The sequence below is a fragment of the Protopterus annectens genome, chromosome 15.part0, assembly GCF_019279795.1.
Source record: "Protopterus annectens isolate FY-2018-M chromosome 15.part0, PAN1.0, whole genome shotgun sequence".
Classification (NCBI taxonomy): Eukaryota; Metazoa; Chordata; order Ceratodontiformes; family Protopteridae; genus Protopterus; species Protopterus annectens.
Genome location: NC_056749.1, coordinates 125,145,669 through 125,172,197, shown reverse-complemented (window position 1 = coordinate 125,172,197; position 26,529 = coordinate 125,145,669).

The window sequence follows — 26,529 nt, the reverse complement described above, 5'->3', positions numbered from 1 at the left end:
ACTATCTCAACACTGCAAATTTACATATAAAAAGGCAGCACATGTTAATACATGAAGGTTTCAAATGTACAAAGTCTAAAACTGATTCTAATTTAAGGAGTCAATTCCCCCATGGGAATTGTACTTCCTGTAAGTTACATCTGTCAGCACTTAAAGATACAGTAGCATATAAATAAATGTTGATCAACTATCATTGACAAACTAATCAGCCTTATCAACACAAGTGAATTGTTTGGCTATACTTTAGAAAGAGCATATGTGCTGCACTGATGAGGTCTTGAAAGGCCAAAATATGCATCTCTACAGATAGTGATGTTTGGCTTTACTGGCCTGAATGTGCCCATAAAGTCATAAAAAGTTAAAATCCTGGGCATTCAGAGATCCTGTAGTTGAAACGTTTAAGTCCTTGGGGGGCTGTTTGCTTATATCCCTTGGGCCTTCCCTACAGGAGTTTAAGGTAATACACAGTAAAGATTCTAGCTTGATTGTTTCTTTCTTGCAGTTTTATATATATTGTGCAGCATGTAACCATCCATCTCAAAAGACGGAAAAGCTTTTTGCATCTGAAAACTGGAGTTGTGGCAAACGTGTATATCTTTAGATCACTGGCACTTTAGCCTCATTTTGTTTGCCCTAGGTTTATCACATCATTTCATTTAGTTTCCTGTACACTACTGCATGGTCAGAAAGCAAATCTGGAGCTGTTAGCAAGGGCACTCATGTCTTGTTACTGACATTTTCAGACACAATGTGTTACAGGTTCATATTCTTCTGTAATCCCCAGAGATCTAATACCTGCCCACTTCATTTCTCTGTATTCTACTTCTACTTTTATCTCCTCTGCCTTCAAGGTATTCCCTAAGCCAGTGATTTAATACTACTATGGTCTTTCACCATCTGTCCTTGATATCCATTCAGAATTAGAGGAAAATGTCTACAGTCTCTGCCAGAGGAGTAGACTGCTCATTTATCTTAGGTGCCAACTTTTAGCAAATAATTTCAGATTTTTTTTTATTTGCATACCAGAGAAAAGTCATCTACACAGTTTTCAGCTTTCTATTTCAGCTGCTCCCTCCCTGCTCATTTAGCTACCAAAAAAATACAGAAAAACACTAGTCAGTATGCCCTTACATTCTAAAGTATACACCTTCCTAAACAAGATGGCTGACTGCTGTTTGGCATGGGTTTTATCAGAGACTTCCTCTGTCTTACTATTATGTTAGAGAATGCTAGTGCAGGGAGGTTATTTTAATTTTAAAAATTAGATTTTTATTGTTGGATGAAGACAGCAGTCTATTTGTTAGTATTTTTTTTCCTTGCTGTGAGTTATATCCTCAGGCACATGAATATTAAGGCCAAACTGGATTTAAGGAAAAGCTAGACCAGCTGCTAGAGAGAGTGAAGAAAAAGTGTCCAAGCCTCTGCTTCTGACTTTGTCTACAGCCAGTACTGGCATGACCTGGGAAAATTTGTATTTCAAATGAGAGTTGTTAGTATCTACACACGTTCCCAGATCTCTGACTACCGGGTCAACTGTTAGGCGTGTCTTATCAATTGAGTAATTAGCCTGGGTGGCAGTTTTCCTAAAAGGTGCTAGAATTAATTTGTTGGCACTGAGTTTTAATCTGTGACTTTTGCACCAGCATTTGTCTGTGTTAGACCATCTTGTAAGATGTTTGTATCATGGTGAGAATCTATAATAGCTTTTAAATTGCAGTCATCTGTGAACATGGTCGGCCAAAGGCCCTTGACATTAGCCTTTACCACCATGAAGTAGATGCCAAATAGGAGTGGTCCCAGCATGGAGACCTGAGGTACCCAGGTGGTGACCAGTCTCTTACTGGAGGAGGTATCACCAAGCCTGACTTCCTGGGTCTTGTCTTTGAACCAGCTGGCAATCCAGTGAGTTATATAGGGGGTTTATGCCCAGGGTGGTGAGTTTGTCAATTATACCCGAGTAGAGTATTGTATCGAATGCCTTACCCAGGTCCAAGTAGAAGGTATGCACCATTTTCCCCATATCCATTGCCTTGCTGACTTTCTCAAAAAAAAAATCCACCACATTTAGTAGAAAATCTTCCCTTGACAAAACCAAGCTGTTGGATCTAGTGTATGAAGGTTGCCTATGTTTTTGTTGATCATTTCCATTATAATTTGTTCCATGTTTTTTCATATTAACCTAGTCAAACTAATAGGTCTGTAACTTTCTGGGATCAGCTGATGGTCCATGGTATGAAATGGGATAACCGTTGCAATCCTCCATTCTCGTGGTACAAAGCCTGTTTTAAGGCTATAATTGAAAAGTGACTCAAGAGGATCTGCTAGGTCATGTTTCAAGCTATTTAGGACTCATCCCAGGACGTTGCCAGGGCCCACTGAGGCTGTGTTTTTGGCCTTAGCAACCACCACCAGGACCTACTACCTGTTAATAGTTGGGGGGGATTATGCTAGTAGGCATTTCATGCAAGAGTGGGAGGGTAAAGTCTGAGCTGAAATTTTCAGCCAGCAAATTTGCTATGTCACTCTGCTCAGTGAAAGTGGCACATTTGACCACTGATTCAGCAGACTGATGTGTGCTGCCTTTGACGTTTCAGACATAGCAGTAGAAGGCCTTGTAGTTATATTTAGCCTGTGAGACTATCTTGACATTGTAATTGGCCTTTTTGGACTTAGACAAAATCAAAGCAGGTCACAAGAGACCTAACTCAGTTAATGCTAACTTGTATAATGCACAGCGGTAAAGTATAATAAGGCATAAGACAAGATGTGAAAAAAGATGTCTTCAACAAACTGGTATTTAAGATAGAAAAAGATGTGCTAAATGGAGTAATGGGGTTCTCTGCACACATAATATACCTGAGTGATGCAAAAGGGAGCAAAACTGGGATAGAAAGCAGAAGTGTGAACTCTTAAATGGAATTGTCCTGTGGGATTACTTGAAGCAGGTTTTCCTACAGGAAATTCCAGAATGAAGGCAAATCTGAGTATTATATTAAGGGGAGACATAGGTGGCACTGAGAGTAAGAAATGAAAGGGATCTCCATAAGGAAAGAATTGTGGAATGTTTCAAAGGAACTGCAGAATGTTTTAAAGGGGTAGTGGTAGTATAATGCTTCACTAGTGAGACAGGAATGTGGTCAGTGGGGCAGGTGCATTTGAAGGGGACCAACTGCCAATAAGGTGGGACTGGCCAGGGTTACACTTGCACTGAATTAAAGAGATGTATTGAGTTAAGAACTTAACTTTAAAGATGCTAAAGATGGCGTTATTGTGAACAGAAGCTAATAGTAAGTCCCAAAATTTGGAATGAGGTGTGACGGGAAAAAAAAAAAAAAAAACAACTTTTGCGAATATGAGGTCTGGAAAAAAAGAGATGACTCCTTCAGAGTGTGAGCAACGACTTTAGAGTTTGGTGGAATCTTCTGAAATATGCTAGGTGGTCCCTCAAACTGATTTTTTTTTTCTATGAACTTTTTTTTTTTTTTTTTTTAACAAAAAACAACATCTTAGAAAAAACAAATAACTATATAAAATGTAAAAAATCAAAACAACTCAAATGCCTCTAAAACACTGTATGTAAGAAAACAATAAAATACAAACCACCGTAGTAGTGAAATAAAACAAACAACACGTAAGGAACAAAAAATAATTTTAATACCAAAAAAATTAAGCACTTTCGACCTTACAAAGAGGTCTTCCTCAGAAATGACTATATAAAATAAAAATTAAGAACATGAAAAGCAGCAAGCTGCAATATAAGTAGATATAAAATGACAAACTTTTGGAATAACATTTATTCAGGACCTGAAAAAGGAATGGCCTTTCCAAAAGATTGCTCTTTTGATACACTTAAAATATCTTTTTTCTATTGAATTCTTTCACTTGTCTATAGACTTATTGTTTGTGGAAATATCTGTTCTCCTAAACATAAAAAAGCATGTTTTCCTTAACTGCAGTGCTGGGAGAATTTCTTTAAATGGGATGCAGAAAAGTCGAATAGAAATAGTTAGATGTGTGTGAACTGGCACAAGCAAACAAAGCTGATGCTCGTTCCTATACATTCAGCCACAACAAAGCCCGTTCAATAGGTAATACAATATAGCTACACATTAGTTACAGCTACCTGCTTATACATTCGTATGTGTCATTCCTTTTGCTTTTTAGGATAGCTTAGTATGTGTGAGCAGCAATCACTTCTGGTAACATTCTACTTGTTAGAACAATATTTGTGGACCTCCTACCAGGGGCTTAAGGGAGTCCATTGTCTCCTCCCCAAAATCAACCTACAGTTTTGTGGTATAAACAGGCTGTTGTGGGCTAAACTACATTGTACCTACTTACAGTTAGGGTAGTGTACTTACCTTCATCTCTGTTACTAGGAAGTAGGTACATTGTTTCTGTTGTTCAGAAGCCGTGGTTGAACCACAATCTACCCCTCCCCCTCAGCAGTAACATTACCTTTATACTTGTATCTCTTACATCTCTTCTTTCTCCACATGCTGTTGTAGCCTTTTTTCTACTATAACTCTGAAAAAGGGAATTCCAGTCACAAAGACACTCCCTTATGCATTTTCTATATGGCCAGTGGAAATTCACAAAGTTAACAAACAGTTCTTACTTGTATTCTTACCAGTCATTTCTTTCTCAATAACAATTGCAAACAAAAGGATTATCATATCAGTAAGGAATTATAAGAAACATATAAGCTTCTCTGTTCAGTCCTGTCTCTATAGCCTTTCCCCTAAAGGTTGCTGGGAGGTGATTTATCTCTGGCATATAAGGTATCCTTGGATCCAGCTCTGATGGACCTTTCGAACATCCACAAAATGAACAGCATCAGAACCACTAGATCCAAAGGTTTAAATGTTGCTTATGACATAAATAAGGCATGATGGTGAGACAGATATATGTTTCAGAGGATCCCCATCCATGTGAATCTGAGTCCACCCCTAACTCTATTTAAGCATAACCTTGACCAATGGATGGGAAACTGGATATTCGCCCCAGGTCTCTGATAGACCCAACATGCCACTGATAAGCAGACAGTAATGTCCAAAATAACCCCCCCCCCCCACATACTAACAAATAACCTTTAAAGACTTCCTAACATACCCCTCCTAATAAATGCTCATGATACAAAGGGACACAATTTTGTTGGATTGCAAGGCTAGGTTTATCAAGGCCATGGTGTTCATTAGCCTAGAATATACCGATGAAGCTCTACTCACTTGTATATTTAAATATCTCCTATTATAATTTAATGTAAATGAATATACTCAACATAAATGGACATTATTACCCTGCATATTACTGGATTCAGAGTCATCAGCTGTACTACATTCTCTCAAACGTACTTAAGGTCTTAAATTTTAGGTCTTCCTCATGTTTGCATTAAAACCTTTTGTTCAAGTTTGCATTTACATAAAATCTAATATATACGCTCATTTCTGTATTTAGGTTTATAATATGTGTACTTCCATCTTTCATATGTATTTGTCAATATAACGCAAGCATGTAGTTAAGCCTACGTAATTTTCTTTGGTCTGTACCACAGCTGAAAGTGATTCTTGGACCAGTTCACTTACTCAATTAAAATAATAAACAAATGGAATAAAGAAAAAAATCTTATAAACAATAAATATATTTAAAAAAAGTGGAATGTGAATTAACTGACACGTTTTAATAGCTGCAGTGGTTACAACAGTGGTTGAGTACTTTCATCTTACAAAGCAGAGGTGTCATCAAAACAATCTGTCAAGTGCTAGTCTGATGACATGCATGGCAAACTTGCTCCTATAGATGCAAGACTGATGTAAAAATGTGCAGTCATTAACAAATCAACATTTTAATAAATGAAATTCAAATGTACACATAAAACTTGAGATTACACATAAATAAAACTATAATCTGCTTCAAAACTTTCATAAAGGAAAAAAATGAAGGTTCAGGCTGTATGAACTTGTTGAACTGTGCTGCCATCTACTGACCAAATCAGTTAGAACACCATTAGGTTTATTACAGTGCTTATCTATATCTGCAAAGTAAGGGGACAAAGACATCATTAATAAGATCAACAAAACATAATAATAATAATACTAATAAGCACAATCACAAAACAGTTTAATTTGTGAGCTCTCATACTGTTTATAAAGAAGTAGGGAACTGTGTGTTTAACTTCGTGTGCCTAAAGGACCGCCTTATGGGGGTATTTCTCATACTAGTGTAACAGGGATTTAACTGACACTCTGTCAGTGAGTACTGCAGCACATCCAAACCAAGATGCACTTTGCCTGAATTTTGTGATTTTGTGAGCTTTGTGGGCACAGCTATATTTTTATCCTATTTACTAGTACATTATTTATTAACTAGTTAGCTATACTGATTTTAATTTAACTGAGTTTTGTATTCTTGCCTTAATTATTATTTTGGTTATTAATATATTATGGACACTTTTAATGAATATGCACTGAATGCTTTGTTAACTAAAACGTCATGGTACAGTGTACATATTGTGTGCTTTATTTAATAAACTTTGCAAGAGAAAACATAGGTATTTGTTCAATCTGCAGTACACTGTTGGAATTAACAGGAATCCTTAATCGCAAAGTCTCAGTGTTTACCTCCCTGTTGTATCAAGATTTAGAGGAGTCACTAAACATTATATTTAGCTTTGTATCCTCTTGGAATAGTTTGGACACATGCTGAGAAGGGATTCTGGGTATATTGGGAAAAGCATGCTAAGAATGAAGCTGCCAGGTAAGAGGAAAAGAGGAAGGCCTAAGATAAGGTTTATGGATGTGGTGAGAGAGGACACACAGGTGGTTGGTGTGACAGAGCAAGATGCAGAGGACAGGAAGAAATGGAAAGAGATTATCTGCTGCGGTGACCCCTAATGGGAACAGCGAAAACAAAAGAAGAAGATCCTCTTGGAATGAAGACTTGTGAAAATTTACCAAGCATATGGGCAAAAATCAACTTACTGCTAATTCTAACACTTTAGGAATATTAAACATAATTAGGGGCAATAAACACCTTATGGATGGCTCGGTCCTTAATTCTGTTAATAATTATGAAACTTCTGATTCAGATGATAGTGTGAACAAGAATATTTCCAATGTTATAACAATTAAGTTACAAAGACATTGCAACTTAACATTATTTTTAACATTACAAAGACATGCATCTGGAGCCTTTCTCCACAGGCCTCCTCTGAAAATTGGCTTTGTTCCAAGTCAGATTTTCCCAGTTAACAAATGCTAAATAAATAAAAAAAATTAAAGAGAAAAATGTCTACACAGATAAAGAAGTTACATTCAAACTAAGTTTGTAATTCCTTACTCCAATAATAAAATAAACGTCTTGCAAATGTCAAAGGTAGTTCGTAAGAGAAATAAAAGGAATGGAATTACTCATGTTAAGATGAATTAAAGGAAAAGCCAACACTTAGACCTTTTAGATAAGAAAAGCCCTTTATATATTTCACATTTCTTGGGTCATGAAGCTGGAGTATCACAGGGTCACAGATTTAGACAGTAATTTAACCAGTAGCTTTACAGCAAGTTCAGATAATGTATTTGGCTTACAAGGAGGTTTAGAGGCGTTAACAGAACCACCTATAGTGGCAACTGAAGATGGGTCACTAAATGATGCTAATAAAATCCTCTATATCACAAAACTCAGTGTAATTTGATGAATTAATTTGTATAAATCACATTCCCTGAGGGACTCCACACAGTTTTTCAATTATAATCCCCTTCCTATTTTATATCCTAAGGTTATTATTAAGCAATAATACATGACTGTGCATGGGAATTTATTTATTTATTTTATATTTGTTAACTGGGTTAGTCCAGTTGAGCATTAGCTCATTTTCAGTGGAGACCCGAGGAGAAAAGCTCCGCAATCAGTATTAACATTTTACATGAAGTCAGCAAGAAAATTGCATTTGTGGCTAAAACAATTAGAGAAATATAAAATAACAAACTTAAATATAAAATAGAAAAAATAACATTTTACAATAACATTTTAGAGAAAACAGTTGGGTACAAATGTTAGAGATCAAACTGCAAAAAGCATTTACAACAAATCATACAGAAAAGCAGTTAGAGTACAATGTCAGAATTTTAACAACAAAAATTTAAGTACAATGTCAATGTAGGGAAAACAGTATTCATTATTTCTAAGTAGTTGTATACAGTATAGATACAGATGGAATATCAGGATTTACCCATGGCTGGTGTGGTTTTGATTAAACAAAACCACCCATAGATAAATTCAAATAAACCCACAATCATGCACTATTGATATTATACAATTACATAATTAAAAAAAAATCTTCTCTTTCTTAAATAATGTATTTGTATACGTGCACTTCAGTCTTCTTCCGTGTTCTCTTCCCTATACTGATGTACTGCGCATGCGTATGGGACTTAGATTCCCCTGCTTGCACAGTACATCAGTGCAGTAGAAAAGACAGATAAAAAAAAACAGCAGCAGTGATTTTAAGTGTTAAGAACTAGACATTTATAGGGACAGTGTGAAACTATAAGGAAATCAGCGATGTTTCTGTCTTAGAAGGACACACCTGATTTTCTTATATTTTGGTGTGTCCTCCATAGCGTACACCAACAGGAAAGTCTGGCCATTCAGTGATGCTTCAGAGAATGGACATCCTCTGTCGATGGTCAATTTACAAGGCACACTGGTTTGGCTGTCCAGTCAGTGTGCTCATATTTGAATAGCAATGAGCTGTTATTGTATAATTAATCATAACAACACAGAGACTGGAATGTACGCTTCTAATCGAAATGCCTCCATAGCCTGTACTGTTACCAACAAACTTAAAAGAAAAACACTTGGAGGAATATCTAAACCTAACGTTTGCACAGATAAACCACACAAAGTTACTGATCCTGGTTTAGGTACTGGTTCAGACACATTAAATAATATATGCAGAGGAGAAATTCCATTCTTATCCAATTCCATGTTGAAAGGCTTACAGAGGAAATTGTAAAACGTTGATCGTTATAACATTATTTTCTCCTTACATGGTTTAAAACTATTAGATAAACATGGACTACTAGCAAAGATATTAAAGAGGTAAATATTCTATACAGCCACTTTTTTTACATCGTGGCACCAATGATTTGGGTACTACCCCCCTTAATAATATGAAAGAAGCTACTCTTGAGGCTTTAGAGATGTTAGAAAGCAACTAAGTCAAAGTAAACATGGGAGAAATTATTCCAAGTATGAAATGGAGTGATTATCACTTTAGAAAAGCAGTTTTGTACAACAATTGGCTAAGGCAGTTATGTACTACCCATGATGTATCCCTATTTACTTACTGCGAAGAATTTATAATGGATTATCATTCATATATATTGGTCTATGTCAGAAGCTGAATGTTCAAAAGATTGAAATCAAAATTTCTAAAACTCAAAATATAAAAAATATTTTAATGCTGTGACCCCCCTCCACACACGCACACGCACACGCACACACACACACACAGGCAATTATATAAATACCAGCTTCAACATCACACAATACTGGAGAAACGGCAAATTCCATTTTCGATATTTTGATTTTCAGTTTTTTTGAGCTTTCAATCTGCTGAAGGGGATCCATATACACACACACACACACACACACACACACATTTTATTTATTTATTTTATTTTACATTTGTTGATGGGGCTAGTCCAACTGGATATATGTCCATTTTCAGCAGAGGCCCGGAGAGAAAAGCTCCACATGCAAACATTAGTAAGAACAGGTACAAATTAAGCATGTATATCGTATATACATCAAAACACATTAGATATTAACTACAATACAGAAGATGAGAAATAAAAAGTGGGTTTTCTTAACAATTTCTTAAAGCTAAAAAGTTGAGAGTACCTAGATACACAAGGAAAGCTAGTTAGTTAAAGCAGAAAAGTTGAGAGTATCTAGATACCCAAGGTAAGATAGTCAGGGTTGCTACAGGGGCAGAGCCAGTGGGTTTTAAGGTGAGTTTTGAGTTGGGATTTGAAGCAGGGAAGAGAGGAGATTGCTGTGAGATTATGAGGAAGAGTGTTCCAGGTTTTTCTACTGTGTTGGACAGCAAGGATTTGCCGGCTGAGTTATCGGGTTTACTAGTGGATATAAGTAGTTTGTCGGAGGAACGAAGGCTTTTAAGATTGCAGTAAGGAGTGATAAGTGAAGTGACAATGGGAGTGTTTGTGGGTTTGTAAAGGATTTTGTGGGCTAAGGAGAACTGGTGGAATAGAATTAGGTTTTGTAGTTCGAGCCATCATAGTTGCCTTAAGTTTTGGCAGTGATGTGTTCTAAAAGTAGAGTTAGTGGCAAATCTGGCAATATTGTTGTAGGCAGCAGACAATTTGCTGAGGTCAGTTTTGGACACTGAAGTGTAGATAGGAGAGGCATACAGGAGGGTGGAAATAAGATGGGACTGAGCAATGAAAGTTCTGGCAAGTAGAGTAAGGAATGATTTAATTCTATAGAGGGAGCCTAATATATATATTTTTTTTCTTTATTCTGTATAGCTTGCAAAGTTCATATATATATATATATATATATATATATGTGTGTGTGTGTGTGTGTGTGTGTGTGTGTGTGTGTGTGTGTGTGTGTCACAGACAGATTTCATCTAAGCAGGTATGGATCAAGTAATTGTTATTAGTAAGTTAACTCCCAAGTTAAAGATTTTTTTTAGAAGTTTCAAAAGGAAATGTTGGAAAACATCCAATAATACTTTGAAGCTATACAATAGTAATGTAAGGAGACTCAGGAATAAATATCAAGATCTACCTGTTGTTGTACACTTTGAGGAATTTGAGATACCGGCAATTACTGAAGCATGAGAAGCAACCAATTTAATCCTCTCAGGATATCCGAAGGCTGAATGCCATCGCTCAAAAAGGAAATGTGAATGGTGTTTTCATTTTGCTTAACCCAAGGAGTTTAATATGTTGCCACAGAAAAATATCTATGGATTTGACTACACATCAGGAACTTATCACAGTCATATGTTTATCACAATTTTGTGATTTTGGTTGTGAATATCAAATATCCCAATATCAGTTGGGCCAAATGGACCACTAATCAGTCATTTGAACAAACATTTTTGAACTGTTTAACTGCGTATAATATGATCCTTTTAGTTGGTATGCCCACTAGTTGTAAACATATATTCGATCTTTTAGTTACAAATGCACCATCTCGTTAAAGTGGGTGGACCTTTAAGTAGCTTATACCACTGCTCTACTACATCTGGGATGACTATGAGACTTAAAACTCAATGAAGAGTTACCAAAAAGTTCAAGTTGAAGGAGCAATTGTGCAAACAGACAGATTGGGGTTACTCTGAATCGGAAAAAAAATCTTTCTGATGCCACTGGAAAAGTTTCATGTAAAGTAAAGAATAAATTAATAAATTAACTACCGTACTGGAGGGATGGTGAACTTTGCAAGCTATGCAGAATAAAGAAAAGAATGTCATAAATATAAGAAAAAAATAACTTCTACTTTACAAACAAGATTGACCTAATTAAATAAACATCTGTTAAAATGAAGAAATACTTATATGAGACTTATCTCTCATCTGCAGCTGTTAACAAAAAAAATTTTTATAAATATACCAATTCAGTTACTTCTGCTGCTATTTCCATGATAGTAATAAATGGTAAAACTGTTCCAAATGTAAAAAATGTCATGGGTGAGTTCAATATTTTTTGGTACCCTCAAATTTTTTGAATGATCAAGATCTGTATGAGTTGATACCCATTACAAATACATCCTGCCTCTAAATAAGTACTGATTGTGTTCATAAAATGCTATCCACAATGTGTAACAAAACTTCTATGGGACCAGATAATATACCAGCTTTGTTGATCCATGATTTGAAAGATCTGTTATGAATACTACATACAACCTTCAATGCATTATTACTTAATAGGATAGTACCCCACCTTTGGGAAAATCCATAAAAACTCCAATTTACAAAAAAGGGGATAAGGAGGAGTTGGGAATTATAACCCTATAAGCTCAATCTCTATATTATGCAAATGTTTTCAAAGGGTATGACTTCACTCAAAATTAAATGGGAATGGTGTTTTAATTTTGCTTAAAAATGATTTAATATATACAATAAACTAAAACAGTAATTTAGAAGTAGTTACACTTGATCTTATATATATATATATATATATATAAGATATAGATATATATGTGTGTATGTATATGCACACAGACAGACACACACACACGACTTATGGAGTCAATTAATCACAGTGGATATTATGATTTTTACAAATGGATTTTGTCCTGAAAGCTCTACACAAACTAACTTATAGGAGTTCTATGGTGAAGTTACTTGGGCAATTGACAATTCATTAGTTAGTGGTGTGATTATTATAATGCTATTGATTTAGTTAAAACATTTGACACCATTACTCATAGGTCTTTCATAACAAGCTTACAGAACTACAGCTATAATCCATATTTCATAAAGGAATATATTTTGGTAAACCTACATTAAAGACCAATATTGTCCATAAACACAGTTTTGAAAGACACTGTTAAAATAATCAGGGTATACACATTCCATCAGATTTTTCATTTCAGTTAGATGTTACAAATATTAGGAAACATGGTCGCCCACTTATGTTTATTTTTTTATCTTTATGAAATGAAGAACATGTATTAAATCTTTATAAACTGTATATTCATCCAGTTTTAGAGTATAACAATTCATTCTGTTTACACAACAGGACTCAATTCTCTTTGAGTCTGTTCAGAGAAGATTTACAAAAAAATACTTTCTGTTCAACATCTACTTTATAATCAAAGATATCAAGCTTTAAATTTGTTTACACTTCATTATAGACATACTACATGAAAAGTTAACTGAACATATAGAATTTATCAGGATGAATTACTTCAAGCTATTTATAACATTTCTGTTTCCAATAATATTAGAAATCATAGATAAGATGATATTCATTTTACTTCATGCTATCAAATGCAAATGAGAAGTCATTTTATTACTCAAACTGTACCAAGATTTTGGAATCACATATTTTGAAATATAGGTTTATCTTCCAACATTGGGTATTTCAAAAGGAATTTTGAAAGTTGGAAGGGAGACAAAGTATTTGATACCAAGTCTAATGAGTTGGTGTTCCTAGATATCCGTAGGGCCTGAACATTGCAATAAATTTTGAGAAATTATATCCCAAAGACATGCTGTAGGTGGACTGGACACTAAACTGGCCCTATGCATGAGTGCATGCATGTGTGTGCCTTCTGTGGAAGGTTGGGCGCAGAGCTGGCAACTTGACACCATAAAACTCCACTGCCAATCATGAGCGGACAGGTGATCTTCTGTGGCAACCCCTAATCAGGAAAAGCCAAAAGAAGAAGAATGAATAAGAACAAAGCCCTTTCAAATGAGAACAATGAGAAAACTGATCACCATCTACATATTTCAGTGGCCTTGTTTAGAGAATACTTTGATTAAAAATCTTACTAGCAAAGGATAACATGCAACTGACTAGCCAACCATCAGCCAATAGACCAATTCTGTGTGGAAGGCAATATTATACAGGCACTGGTTGCATGTATGGCCCACAAACTGAATCTGGAGGAATGTGTGGACTTCCTATACCAGCGAATACTGTTATATGAAGCTATTGCATTTTGAGCTACAAATACATTTCGGTAAAAAAACAGAGACATCTTCTTTATATCATAGGTATCAGCTTGCAAAATACTTTTAGTAGTTCCTGAGTACATTTCGTCTACCATAGGGCGAGTTTATCTATTTCCTTAACACAGCAGGGAAGAGGGCCACCACCATGCATGGCTTCTACAACATTGTTAATCTCCTCAAAGGATTGTGTGCTACAGATTGCACACATGTGGAAATAAGGTCCCCACCTGGTGTATCATTAAGAAGGCTAACTATTCCATCAACTGCCAGATAATGTGCAGTGCAAAGGGGATGATAACAAATGTGTCTGCATTACACCCTGGCTGTGCCCATGACTCCACATCTAGCATACCAGTCATCTGTTCTACCAGTTCCTACACAGTGACATCCCACACAGCGCCCCTTAGGAATTAAGTGCAGCCCAAAAGTAGTCTCACATGTCTACAGTCACCGCCAGTATATGTACCTCTCTCTCACCTCTCCCTTATGCCCTTGCTTTGTTTCAGGTGACGCAGGATACCCTCTGGAGCTCTGGATCATGCTGCCTGCAAGGAACCCACTTAGTGTGGCAAAAAAGTAATACAACACCACCCATGCACAAACCAGAACCACTGTAAAGCAAGTGATGAACCAGACAAAACTAGGCTCTACTGCATTATACTTTTGTCACAGCCTGCAAGCTCTGTGTAGTATGCTGCTTGCAACTTGATATGATTACCAGGTATCAGTTAGCACAGCCCTCAGCTAAGGGAACTTCTGAACCTGCAACATCTGGCCCTGTCACAGGTCAACATCCTCCAGCAGTGATGCCAACACACAGCCAGCAGCCACACCACACAAGGTTTTTCTGAGAAGTATATGGTCGAAATCAGAACTCTGCACTTAGACTCCACAGAAGGGAGGCTGGTGTGGGTCATGGCAATCAATATTTGCACTGCTGCCTAGGGACATAACTGCTGGGGTTAAAAAAAAAACTCTTCCGCATAAACCGCAGCTGCTGAAAGATGCAATTTATGTGAGCAAGCAAGAAAATGAGATTCAGAGACATGTGTAGCCACAATGAGGACAACCGTAGTATTGACAGTTCAGGTTACCACACACACACACACACACCTACACCTACACACACACGCACACATATCCCCATATGTGCACAGACAAAAACATAATTTCTTTCTCTACTCAAACGCAGTAATGAACATTCTCACCCATTCACCCATATGAGCACACACAGTCACACATACACACACACATAGGCATCCAGGACCTGCTACAGCCCTGAAGGCATGCAAACAAAAACATACTTGCATACACAACCACCAACACCACATCTCTGCTACTACTCTGTAACTTGATCTGCAATGCAGTCTCTGTCATTGACTATGACAGCAACAACTTAACAGCACTAATTAACACAGCTGGCTGTGCTAAGTTACACAGCCAACTGATTCCCTAAAATACTAGCTTGTATAAATCCCTTTCTACAGGGACTTACATAGAACAGCACCCAAATAACAACATGGGTTGTTCCTCTGGAATCCCTCATTAGCATGTAATACAGTCATGAAAGGGTCTACACTGGTGATTCTACCAATCATGTGTAATCACTGTTATGGGTCTGTCTCTGAGTCAGAAAGGGCATCGGTTTACTATTAAAAGTAAGAAATTCAAAATAATTTTGTACTTAAATGTCGACATTTAATGTCGAAACTGCAGATTTATGACTGTTCACTTAGTCGTAAATATGCAGAAATTGCCGAAAATGTAGAATTTGACATTTTACTGCAATTAACAACAATACCACCCTTGCCATCAATCCCAACCTCCTACAACTAACATCCCATTTATGCAGGGGGGCAAGTCCCCCTCTGCACCCACCCCCCCAAATATATATTCCAACTCCAAGATTCCACTACAGTGAGGAAAGGCATGTATTTCCCTAACCGTACTGTACCGCAATCTCTGTACATCCCTTTGAACATTTATATTTGTCAATGCACAGGACATTCGCAAATATAACGTTCGACCATTTGGAATGTACTCATATAGGCTCATAGGTAAGTACTAGGCTATTTGCCCAAGGGCATTTATAAGCCTAGCCAGAATATGTTGGCTCTTCCACCCTGTGCCTCTGTCCAGCAGAGCCATTAGTTCCCTGCGCCACTGTCCAGCAGAGCCACTACAGTGATTCCCGATGTAAATTTTCTGTTTCCCATCCACCCGTCAAGGTTTCTCTTGAAGAGTGTTAGTGAGGGGCTCTGCCTGATGCATATTGGAATCCTGTTCCAAAGCATGGGGAGTCTCTGGGACAGGAATCTATCCCTCCAGCATGTCCTATTTATCGTTGTGGTGAGGTTTATATCTCTAGAGCGTGTGGCTCTCCAGGATTTGTTTTTTTTAGGTGAAGCATGTCCATCAATTCTGGGTGGGACATGGCCTTGTATGTCAGGAAGAGATCACCTCTGAGTAAGCGGTATGCAACCGAGTACCGCTGGAGTTTCTTGAGTCGGGCTGCATACGGCATCTGTTTGAGGCCAGTAATCTTCTTGGTGAGGTACTTTTGTGGTCTTTCCAGATGTTGCAGGTGTCTTGTAAGGTACATCCCAAATGGGATGTTGTATTCTATGATGGGTCTAATGAGTGATGAGTGGAGAGGCACAATAACCTCTTTTGTTCTAGATGCAAACCCTTTTGTGATTAGGTGGGCCACATAGAAGGATTTTCTAACCACCTTGGCAATATGATTATCAAAGGAGAGATTGCTATCTACTTGGGTCCCCAGATCCCTTATTTCATTTTCTGTATTTGAGGACTACCACCTATGTGGTAGTTCATGGGTACTTTGTTTTTTCCAAAGGGGATGACTATGCACTTTTTGGCATTTAGCTTGAGGTCATGATTTTGACACCAGGTACCCGTCTCAGTGAGACCCATCTGGAGGGTGTCTGTATCCGCCGGAGAATCAATTAGGGCTCCTAGTGTCCAGATGTCTGCGAACGTGGTCAGCCATAGTCCTATGCTTGCCTGTACCTTTGAAAAGTCTATACCAAACAGGAGGGGTCCTAGGACTGAGCCCGGGGGGATGCCACTTGTAACCGGTTTAGAGTCGGACATAGAGCCTTCAACTCTCACCATGTGGGTTCTATCCATGAGCCAGTTGGCAACCCATCTCGTGACATAGGGATTTATGTTCAAGCTGGTGAGCTTGTCTATAATACTAGAATGGAGAATGGCGTTGAAAGCCTTTGGGAGGTCTAGGTAGGCTGTGTGGATCTCCTTTCCCTCATCTAATGCCTTGGTAACCGTCTCAAAGTCCACCAGGTTTAGGAGGCATGATCTGCTCTTAAAGCCAAACTGGGTAGGGTCCAAGTTTTGGAGGTTCCCAATGTCTCTGTCAATGAGTTCCATGATGATGCATTCCATAGCCTTGCAGACCAGGCTAGTCAGGCTTATAGGCGATAGTGCTCAGGGTCCATTGTGGCTCCACCTTTGTGGAGCAGGATAACTGTTGCTGTGCGCCACTCTGTGGGTACGTAGCCTGTAGAGAGGCTGAGTTTGAACAGTGTGTTTAGGTGAGGGGTTAGTTCATTTTGGAGCTCTTGTAAGACACAGCCTGGGACACCGTCTGGTCCCATTGAAGCTGTGTTTTTGGCTTTGGATAGGGCTGTTTTAACCTGTGTGTTGGTGATTGACGGGGCCCTACATTCTTCTGGTATGGTTATGGGCCCTTTAGGGGGTGAAGTTTGCACTAAACCTGTCTGTCAGAATGTTGGCAATATCAGTCAGTTCAGTGTATTTTGTGCCATTCTGCACTAACTCAGAGCAGATCTGAGAGTTTCCACTTAGGTTCTTGACATAGCTGAAGAACGCTTTGTGGTTATCTTTGAAGTCATTGGCAATTTTTCTTTCGAAACTAGCCTTGGATGATTTAATGAGGGATCGTAGTTTTTTGCTGATACTGATCAGGGATGTCTTTCCTTCTTGGGATTTTACTCTTTTCTGTACTAGTTTTCTCCTTCTGTTGTATAGCTTGTTTATGGCAGGGGTCCACCAGACTGGTTTCCTTTTTTTGGAGGAGTGAGTCTTTGTTTTACTTGGGATAGCATGATCCATGCATTCTTGTAGATGCTCATAGAGTTCCTTTGTAAAGGTTTCAGCAGCTTGGACAGCATTGTCCTTTAGCATGGGGGCTGTGGACCTTTCCACCTCGGACATAAGTAACTTGAAGTTTGCTTTTGAAAAGTTTTTCATGGTGGTTTCCTTGATTGGGGGCGGAATATGGATATCCAGAGTGATTAGTCTATGGTCTTATCTAACCAGCGAGGGGTTGACCTCCGGTGTGGACACCGGTTGCCCATGTTGGTGATGACCAGGTCCAATATGTTGTTCCCTCTGGTGGGGGTGTTGAATAGCTGATCCAGGGTGTTCGAGTTTACAAAGTCTAGGAAGCGTTGGGCAAGGGAGTTAGTACTTGAGTAGTTCTCCCAGTTTATGTTTGAGTAATTGAAATCACCCAGTATTGGGGTGTTTGGTAGGACCTTCATATTTCCCAGTGTCTCCAGAAATGCAGAATAGGGGTCCTGGGCCATGGTGGGTGATCTGTAGCAAGATACAATTTGGATTGCAGTTTTGCCTGTTGTTAGCTGCACATGGATGATCTCTGATGCATTGTGCTGCGCCACTAACCAGGAGGTGTGGGTATTATTGATGAATATGGATACACCACCACCTTTTGTGTTTCGGTCCAGGGGTTCTGTGGCCAAAAGGTATGGTATAAGTTATAGCTTAGTAGTGCTGGGGTGCTCTCAGGAGCCTTAAACCAGGTTTCTGTTACTGAACAGATGTCGATGTTCTCCATATTGAGGAGTGCTTTGAGTGCATGCATTTTGAGGTTTAGACTTCTGGCGTTGAGTAGCATTACCCACAGTTTTTGGTTACTTGTGCTATTTAATGGTGGTGGGTTTGTCTTTTGAGCCTGCTTAAAAAGGGCACTATGGGGGCAGCAAGAGCCTTGGCCAGCATTCAAAAGCCTAAGGATGACAGGTGCAAGCCATCTTTTGCGAAGAAATGTGGCTTGTCGAGCATGTCATCCTAGGCAGACAGATACTGGATCCCCTTTGAATGACACAAGAAACTTAGCCAATTGTTGAAATTGATAATTTTTTCTTTATACTGTGGCATCATTCTTGGTGAGGGCAGGATGCTACTCAGGGTCAGGGTCATACTGGCCTGGGCTACATGATCAAAGAGCTCTTCCATGTCTCTTTTCATGTAGTCCAGGGAGGTACGCCTCAGGTCATTCACACCAACATGGACAATGACAGAGTCATATCTGTACTTATTTTGGAGTGACCTGAGTGCTTGTGTTATGTGGCAGATCCTGGCACCTGACAGGCAGCTAACTGTAACCTTCTCTTGTCCAGCCTAGTTAGTGGGACATCAGTGTGCCTGACTAAAGAGTCACCTATCACTAGTGTGTTGGGTATGTTATTTTGCGTTAAGGGCTGTGATTGCATGGCAAGCTGATTATGTGAAGTATGTGTTTCATGGTTGGTGATGGGGTGTGGAGGTTGCTTGGATGTCTGCTTTGGAGGTCTCTGTTGCTTTTGCAGATTTTTATTTAAAGCCTCTGTGTATGTTTTCATGTATTCATCTGTGTTATTTGTCGGTGTTGGTTTATTAGGTCTATGTGAGACTGGTGGTGTTTTTCAAGTATTACCCTTCTCCTCTTGACTGTCAGTTCCAGTCTTGGGTTGAGAGAGCTTTGCCTCCAGTTTGGCTGTATAATTGCATCTCTTGCATATATTAGTGTTTGGTGGTAGGAGGAGAGGATTGTCTGTGTACATGAGGCAGTTGTAACATTGCCTCAAAATGCCCAGATTCACCAGTTGGACTGGAGAGTACACCGGAAACTGCCCTTTGGACATGCCTGAATAGGTAGAGCAAGCTGTTTTTCTGATTGGCTGGTGGGGACGTATAGAGAGCCTTGTCCCTCTGGACAGTATAGGGGGGTCTAGTGCTAGGGTAATTAGTGCTTGCTATGAGTTTTAAACAAGTGCTTGACTGTGAAATGAATGGCTTGATTGTTAAAGTTGAAGGTTTGTCTAGTTCCAAGGGAAAAATTGAAGAGTAGACTTTGTGGAGCCGAGAATAGTTTAACTCTAGCTAAATGGTGCTGCCCGGTGCGGAAAACCACACAAATGTGGTTTTTATAGCAGGGAAGTGAAAGAGATAGAAATTAGCCCAAAATGGCAGATAAACTAATAACGTCTGGGCTGAAATCACTCCTCCAGGGACATATAGGCTGCTCAAAGCTCCCCTGTCTCACAGGTGAACACAGAAACTTCCTTCTACCCAAGTAAGGTATGGGCAACACATACAATTGCAACACAGCCCTGGATTCAGCAATAACCTGAAAACTGGACTATACTAGTTCAGAAAGGCGTGAAAAAGTATTTTTTTTTTTTCAGAAAATAGAGCAGATACAATCATAATTAGCCCAAAATGGCCAATAAACTACTAACTTCTGGGCTGAAACCACTCCTCCAGGGACAGATAGGCTGCTCAAAGCTCCCCTCTCTCACAGGTGAACAGAGAAACTTCCTTCTATCCAAGTAAGGTATGGGCAACACAGAAACTTGTAACTCAGCCCTGGATTCAGCAATAACCTGAAAACTGGACTATACTAGTTCAGAAAGGCGGGTAACAAGTATATATTTTTTTGTTTTGTTTTCAGAAAATAGAGTAGATACAATCAAAACAACACTTTAAATGCACAGAAAAGGCTATTGCACTTTAGTGTGTAGACTACAACAGTTAAACAGATTATTTAAACACAAAAATGACTTAATTCAAGTGCAGGCAGCAAATAAGTACAATATGTAGCAATAATCTTTTTAAATCACAGATTCGCTAAAAAAAACTGGAGTTTTAGGCGGAATTAGTTAAGACAGCAAGAAAAGCAGAAAAATGATACTTAATCACTCCGAACTCTCTTTTGTCTCTCTGCTGCTGTAGACTATGCAAAACACCTGGAATGCACTTGCTGAACGGAATACAAGCGCAAAAACTGCGCAAATGCAGTTTTTATAGCAGGGAAGTGAAAGAGATAGAAATTAGCCCAAAATGGCCAATAAACTACTAACTTCTGGGCTGAAACCACTCCTCCAGGGACAGATAGGCTGCTCAATGCTCCCTCTCTCACAGTGAACAGAGAAACTTCCTTCTATCCAAGTAAGGTATGGGCAACACAGAAACTTGTAACACAGCCCTGGATTCAGCAGTGACCTGAAAACTGGATTATACTAGTTCAGAAAGGTGGGAAACAAGTATATACATATATATAAATATTTTTTTTTCAGAAAAATAGAGCAGACACAATCAAAACAACCCTTTACCCAATTAACCAGTTAAAAAGTTCAGAACTGAGCCCTGTTCCAGCAGTCTTCAATCAGACAAGTTCTAACTGCACAGTCCTGCCACTAGGGTACAGAGAAACCTTCTCCAAAAAAGACTGCCTGGATCAGTGCACAAGTTATACAAACAAAGCTAGATCCAGCCGGCCTAAATCTAGTTTATGCTACAGCAAATAAGGCGTACCGATTTCAGAAAGAAACCGTTCAAGTAAGCATGAGCAATATGCCTTTAACCAGAAATTCCCAGCTCATTAGGGCAGAATCTAGCCTCTCCTCCCACAAGAGTGCAGACCACAAACCTTCTTAATGTAAAATAACTGGCCTGAAGCCCACGTGCTTAACCAAGAACTAATACACTTTTAGAATAACAGACACTGAGCCTTCAATCAGCAGTTCCCAACTTAGAAGGATGTACGCTACCTGTCCTGCCACAATAATGCAGACCCACTTAACAAATGTATAACAAGACAGTGCACCTCCACTGTACTCTCTCCGGTAGAATTTCTGCTTCTGTCCTTCCAGACTGGGCCTCAGCTGCGCAGTTACAGCTGCTGCTGCTTCCTTGCTGTGTGTAGTGATGGCTCAACATCTAAATTCTTCAATAAGCACTAGTTTGTACTGCACATGTACTAATACGGCTTAATTACTCTCAATGTTTATCTATCATGTTTCACTGAAGTTCATCACTGATCTATACCGTAGGTGTACATTGCTGCTTAGCACTGTCATTCTGTGCACACTTGCTCATTTATGCATGCAGGATGAGTATGCTTATTGTGCTACATAGTGGTGCTAAGGTGCTCTACCCATATTCTAAGGCACAAGTAAAGTGTGAATCACATCCTGCTGTTTTTTGACTGCATATTCATGGTGATGGCCCCTGATGCTACTGCCTTACAGTGAGCAAGCTAATGTATTTCCTGCACAGCCAGTTCAGAAGGCAGCTGCTGGGACCTCATGTGGTGTCCATTTCATAAGGTGGAGCTCTGGTACAATCTGGCAAAATTGCTGCCCAAGGGTACTGGCACCCCAGAACTGGTGGGTAATGGAGCAATAGGAATGATGACCTGTGGCACCACTGCTCTAAAGATCTCTGAGTGTGGGAGACAAGAACACCCCCAATGGTATTCTAAGTGTTTGACATTTCTACTGTGTTTCATCCTGTTGTTTTAAACTATATTCTATCTTTCATAACAGTGTCCAAATAAAGTTTGGCCCCCCTCAGAGATACCATGTTGGCAGATGTGGGTGTTTGTAAGAGTGCTCTAAGTGCAATTGTTGGCTTCAATAGTGTTGTGGCACTGTGTTCTTTTGTGGAGCAACAGCACCTGCCTGTGCAGGTGTGGGATTATGGAGACCACCTCATGCTTCAGCATCAGTGGGAGTAGATCGCATGTCTCACCCTTAGGGCACCATCTCATGCTTCAGTATCAGTGGGAGTAGAGCGCATGTCTCAGCCTGAGGGTACCATCTCATGCTTCAGCCTGATTGCCTGTATGTATGGAGCTGCACCTTTATACTAATTTCTGCATCTCACCCACTCCTACACTGATGGCTGGTTTCTCACTTTTGACTTTCAGCTTGGACAGGAAGAGAAGAAACTGCTATTAGCAGCTGTAGGAGGAAGTAAAGACAACCCACACACTGAGGTGCTGTACTTATACATTTTGTACTAAGTGTGGAGCATCTACAGTAATGCTACCCTCCCTTTCTGTCTCATTTCTACAGGTCATTATAGTACCACTCAGTGACAGGTGCATCTGCTGCTGTCTGCCACTGCCCCAGCTGCAGCTGAGATGGGTAAGTGGGGTAAAAGTGCCTCACTGGTAGGGTTTCTGACCATTCCCAGGCAAGCTGCCTGCTCAAGATCTCCCAGAAGTGAATGAGGTGATAGATGACTGGGCACTGTTACACCGGGTTTGCACACAACAGCCCTTCCTGCACTGAAGTGCAGATTCATTAGACCTTTTAACCTTGATGGTGGACCACCAGACTGGGTGTGGTCCATATCTGCAGCCACCTGGATTTCAGTTTACTGGGTCTCGCAGCATCACTCCAGGCCAGTTGGTAGCTGACCATACCCAGCACCATCTCCAGCCATTTGTCTACCCTGTGTTTGTCCATTGCTGTGTATCCCATGTCTACTTCTCTTAGTATGTGCCACGCTCTCAGTGATTGTCTTAAATGTTTGTTTGTTTTTGGTCCCATTACCTACAATCTCCCATATTTCCCTATCACCCTTACCATCATTCCTTCTCTCTATACACCCACACACACATATATAGATATATATACATACATATACATATATATATATATATATATATATATATATGTATGTATATGGGTCCTAGTTAAATGATCCAAGTTCAGAACTTCGAATTTCATATAGTCAAAACCATATGATCGAACTTCTAAAACTTTGAACATTTAAATGGAGATCTTCATACAGCGTGGAATGGGAATAGTCCCTTTTCCTTGCTGTAGTGCGATCTCGGAGTTGGTCTATTTTTATTAGCGGGGGGTGCATGGGAGCTTGCCCCCTGCATATATGTGTTTTAATTTGTTTGTTTTTTTTTTTTCTTTTTTTAAATGTTCGAGATTACCATATGAGTTTGAAGTTTTGTCATTTTGAGCATTTAATGTAGCCCCATATATATATATATATATATATATATATATATATATATATATATATAGAGAGAGAGAGAGAGATATGTGTGTGTGTGTGTGTGTGTGTGTGTGTGTGTGTGTGTGTGTGTGTGTGTGTGTGTGTGTGTGTATATATATATATATATATATATATATATATATATATATATAAATAGATAGATAGATAGAGAATATAGATAGATAGTCTCCATGCCCTTACTATCACCCTTCTTTTATTTAACTAGCCATAATAAAGCTACTTCTTCACAATCTCTTACTAATAATACCCCTCTCCAGAACTATCTACCTTTCCCTTTTACTTGGATTTCTTCAATATTCCTTCATAATCTGGAACTATCTTCATCCTATAAATACTTCACTGTCTCGTATTCAATATCTGTTTTCAGCTGATTCCATTGTCCATGATTTACAGCTAGATATTAGCTAATATTTTACTGAATTCTTCATTTAATTGTCAAATTTCATTAACTGTCATACCATTACAATTCTAGGCATGTTCATTTACTATTCTATGAATGTACATTTATTATTTTTTGATTAACTGTCATATCATTACTAGTCTATGTACATGTGTACATTTATTATGTAAATTTTGTACAACTGCCTTCTACTCATTTTGTACAATGGAGCATTTCACCCTGGGTCTCTACTGAAAATGAGACTTGTCTTTGTGTGTGTGTGTGTGTGTGTGTGTGTGTGTGTGTGTGTGTGTGTGTGTGTGTGTGTGTATGGCACAGTGGTGCAGCAGATAGTGTTGTTACCTCACATCAAAGGTTACCTGCTTTGATTCTTGGCTGGTGTGCCTTCTGTGTGGAGTCTGCATGTCCTCATTGTGTTTGCATGGGTTTCTTCTGGGTGCTCTGGTTTCCTTCACCATTCCAAAGACATGCAGTATGTGGACTGGACAGTCTAAATTGGCCAAAGGTTTGGGTGTATGGTGTGAAATAACTACTGCAGCAGGGTTAGCCACCACCCAGCAGTGTGAAACTTACCTCAAGAAGATTGTCACTGCTGATTAGGCACCCTGACGCCATATGAAAAAAATGGAAAAATGGGCTGCTGATAGATGTGTGATTATTTTTGTGTGTGTATATGTATGTGTGTGTATACATATACACACACACACACATATATATATATATATATATATATATATATATATATATATATTTATATTTCTTAACTGGGAAAGTCCTACTTGGAACAAAGCCAATTTTCAGTGGAGGCCCGGGGAGAAATGTCTGGTTGCCAGCACATTTTAATAGTATAGTTGGGTTGCATGATTAAACTATAAAGTAAACTATTTGATGAGTAAAACATAAGATGAAATACAGGCATATTGATATATGTTTCCAAAACCTATTCCAGTGTTACAGTTTTTGGCAAAAAGAGATATAATACATTATGGTAAATTTTTGGTAATCTTGTTTGCACAGTATTATATTCACCATTTAAGAAAAAAGCTAGCTTGTTTTAAACTCAGTGAGAATTAACTATGAATGTATTAGAAATGTTATAAAAAATAGACTCAAGAGAAGTCTTTGTAAATAAGGTTCTCAGGGTTTCTATTATTGTGGAGAAAATAAAGAAGTTATATTAGACCTTTTAGAAAGCAGGTTGTCCAAATATATATTTTTTCTACTGGACTGCAAATAAAATTAAATGGTCACCCTCAAAATCTTGTTGGCATAGCCGTGGTGGTATGGGAAACTGATATCATATGTGGTGGTCCTGCTTAGAATTGTTCCATGGTAGGGAAGAGAACTACATTTTGTTAATTTAATTCTCAGAAATAACATTATGTTATAGTGTCTGGATCTGCCACTAAAAATACTAACACTATCACAATTGCCAGAATAGTTACACAAATAATGTATTCTAAGTTACTGGAATCAAGAAATGAATGCATTATTTTTCCAATGGATACATCGTGTTTTATGTTTACACATTATACGTGTTTTAAGTAGATGTGCTCAAAGAATAAAAGAAAGAGAAATGAAAAGATAATGTTTCTTTTCTATTTTTTTCCTTCCTGGAAATGAAGGGTGGTCGGGAGTGGATGTGGTTTGGCTAGTAATTGCTTCCCTGCAATAATATATGGACACTTGGAGTTCAATATCCGTATAATGAAAAGTATATAAAAGCATTTAAAAAAAAAAACTCTGAAGAGGTGTCTGGAGAGGTCTTTGCAGACTTTAGAAGTATTCTACTGTGGAATATAAAAACTCTGAAGGAAACTTTAAAGTGAACTCCAATACCTTAAAATGAACTCTGGGAACACTGAAGTGGGGATTAAAGGGAACGTTATGTCCTCCAGTGTATACTCCGATGACACTACAGTAGACCTAGAATAGGATTCTGCAGACTCTAATGTGGACTCCAAAAATGTGCCCATTGACTCAAAATGCACTCTAAAGCTCACTCTGACTACTCTGAAGTCATCCCTGAATTGGACTGTGTGACCTCTAAAGGACATTATGGGGACTCTAAAGAATCTGCTGATAATATACACAAGTCTAAAGGGCACTCATAAAACAACAACTTTAATGATGCTTAAGAAGACTATGAATGGAAAACTATAGGGACACAGAGGACTCTAAAGAGAAGTTAAAAAGGGTCTGTGCAAACTCAAAAGGGGCTCTACAAGAGACTACAAATGAGAGACTGGAGAAACTAATGGGACTCAAGACAGTGAATGGACTCCAACAGGTATGCTGTAGAGTC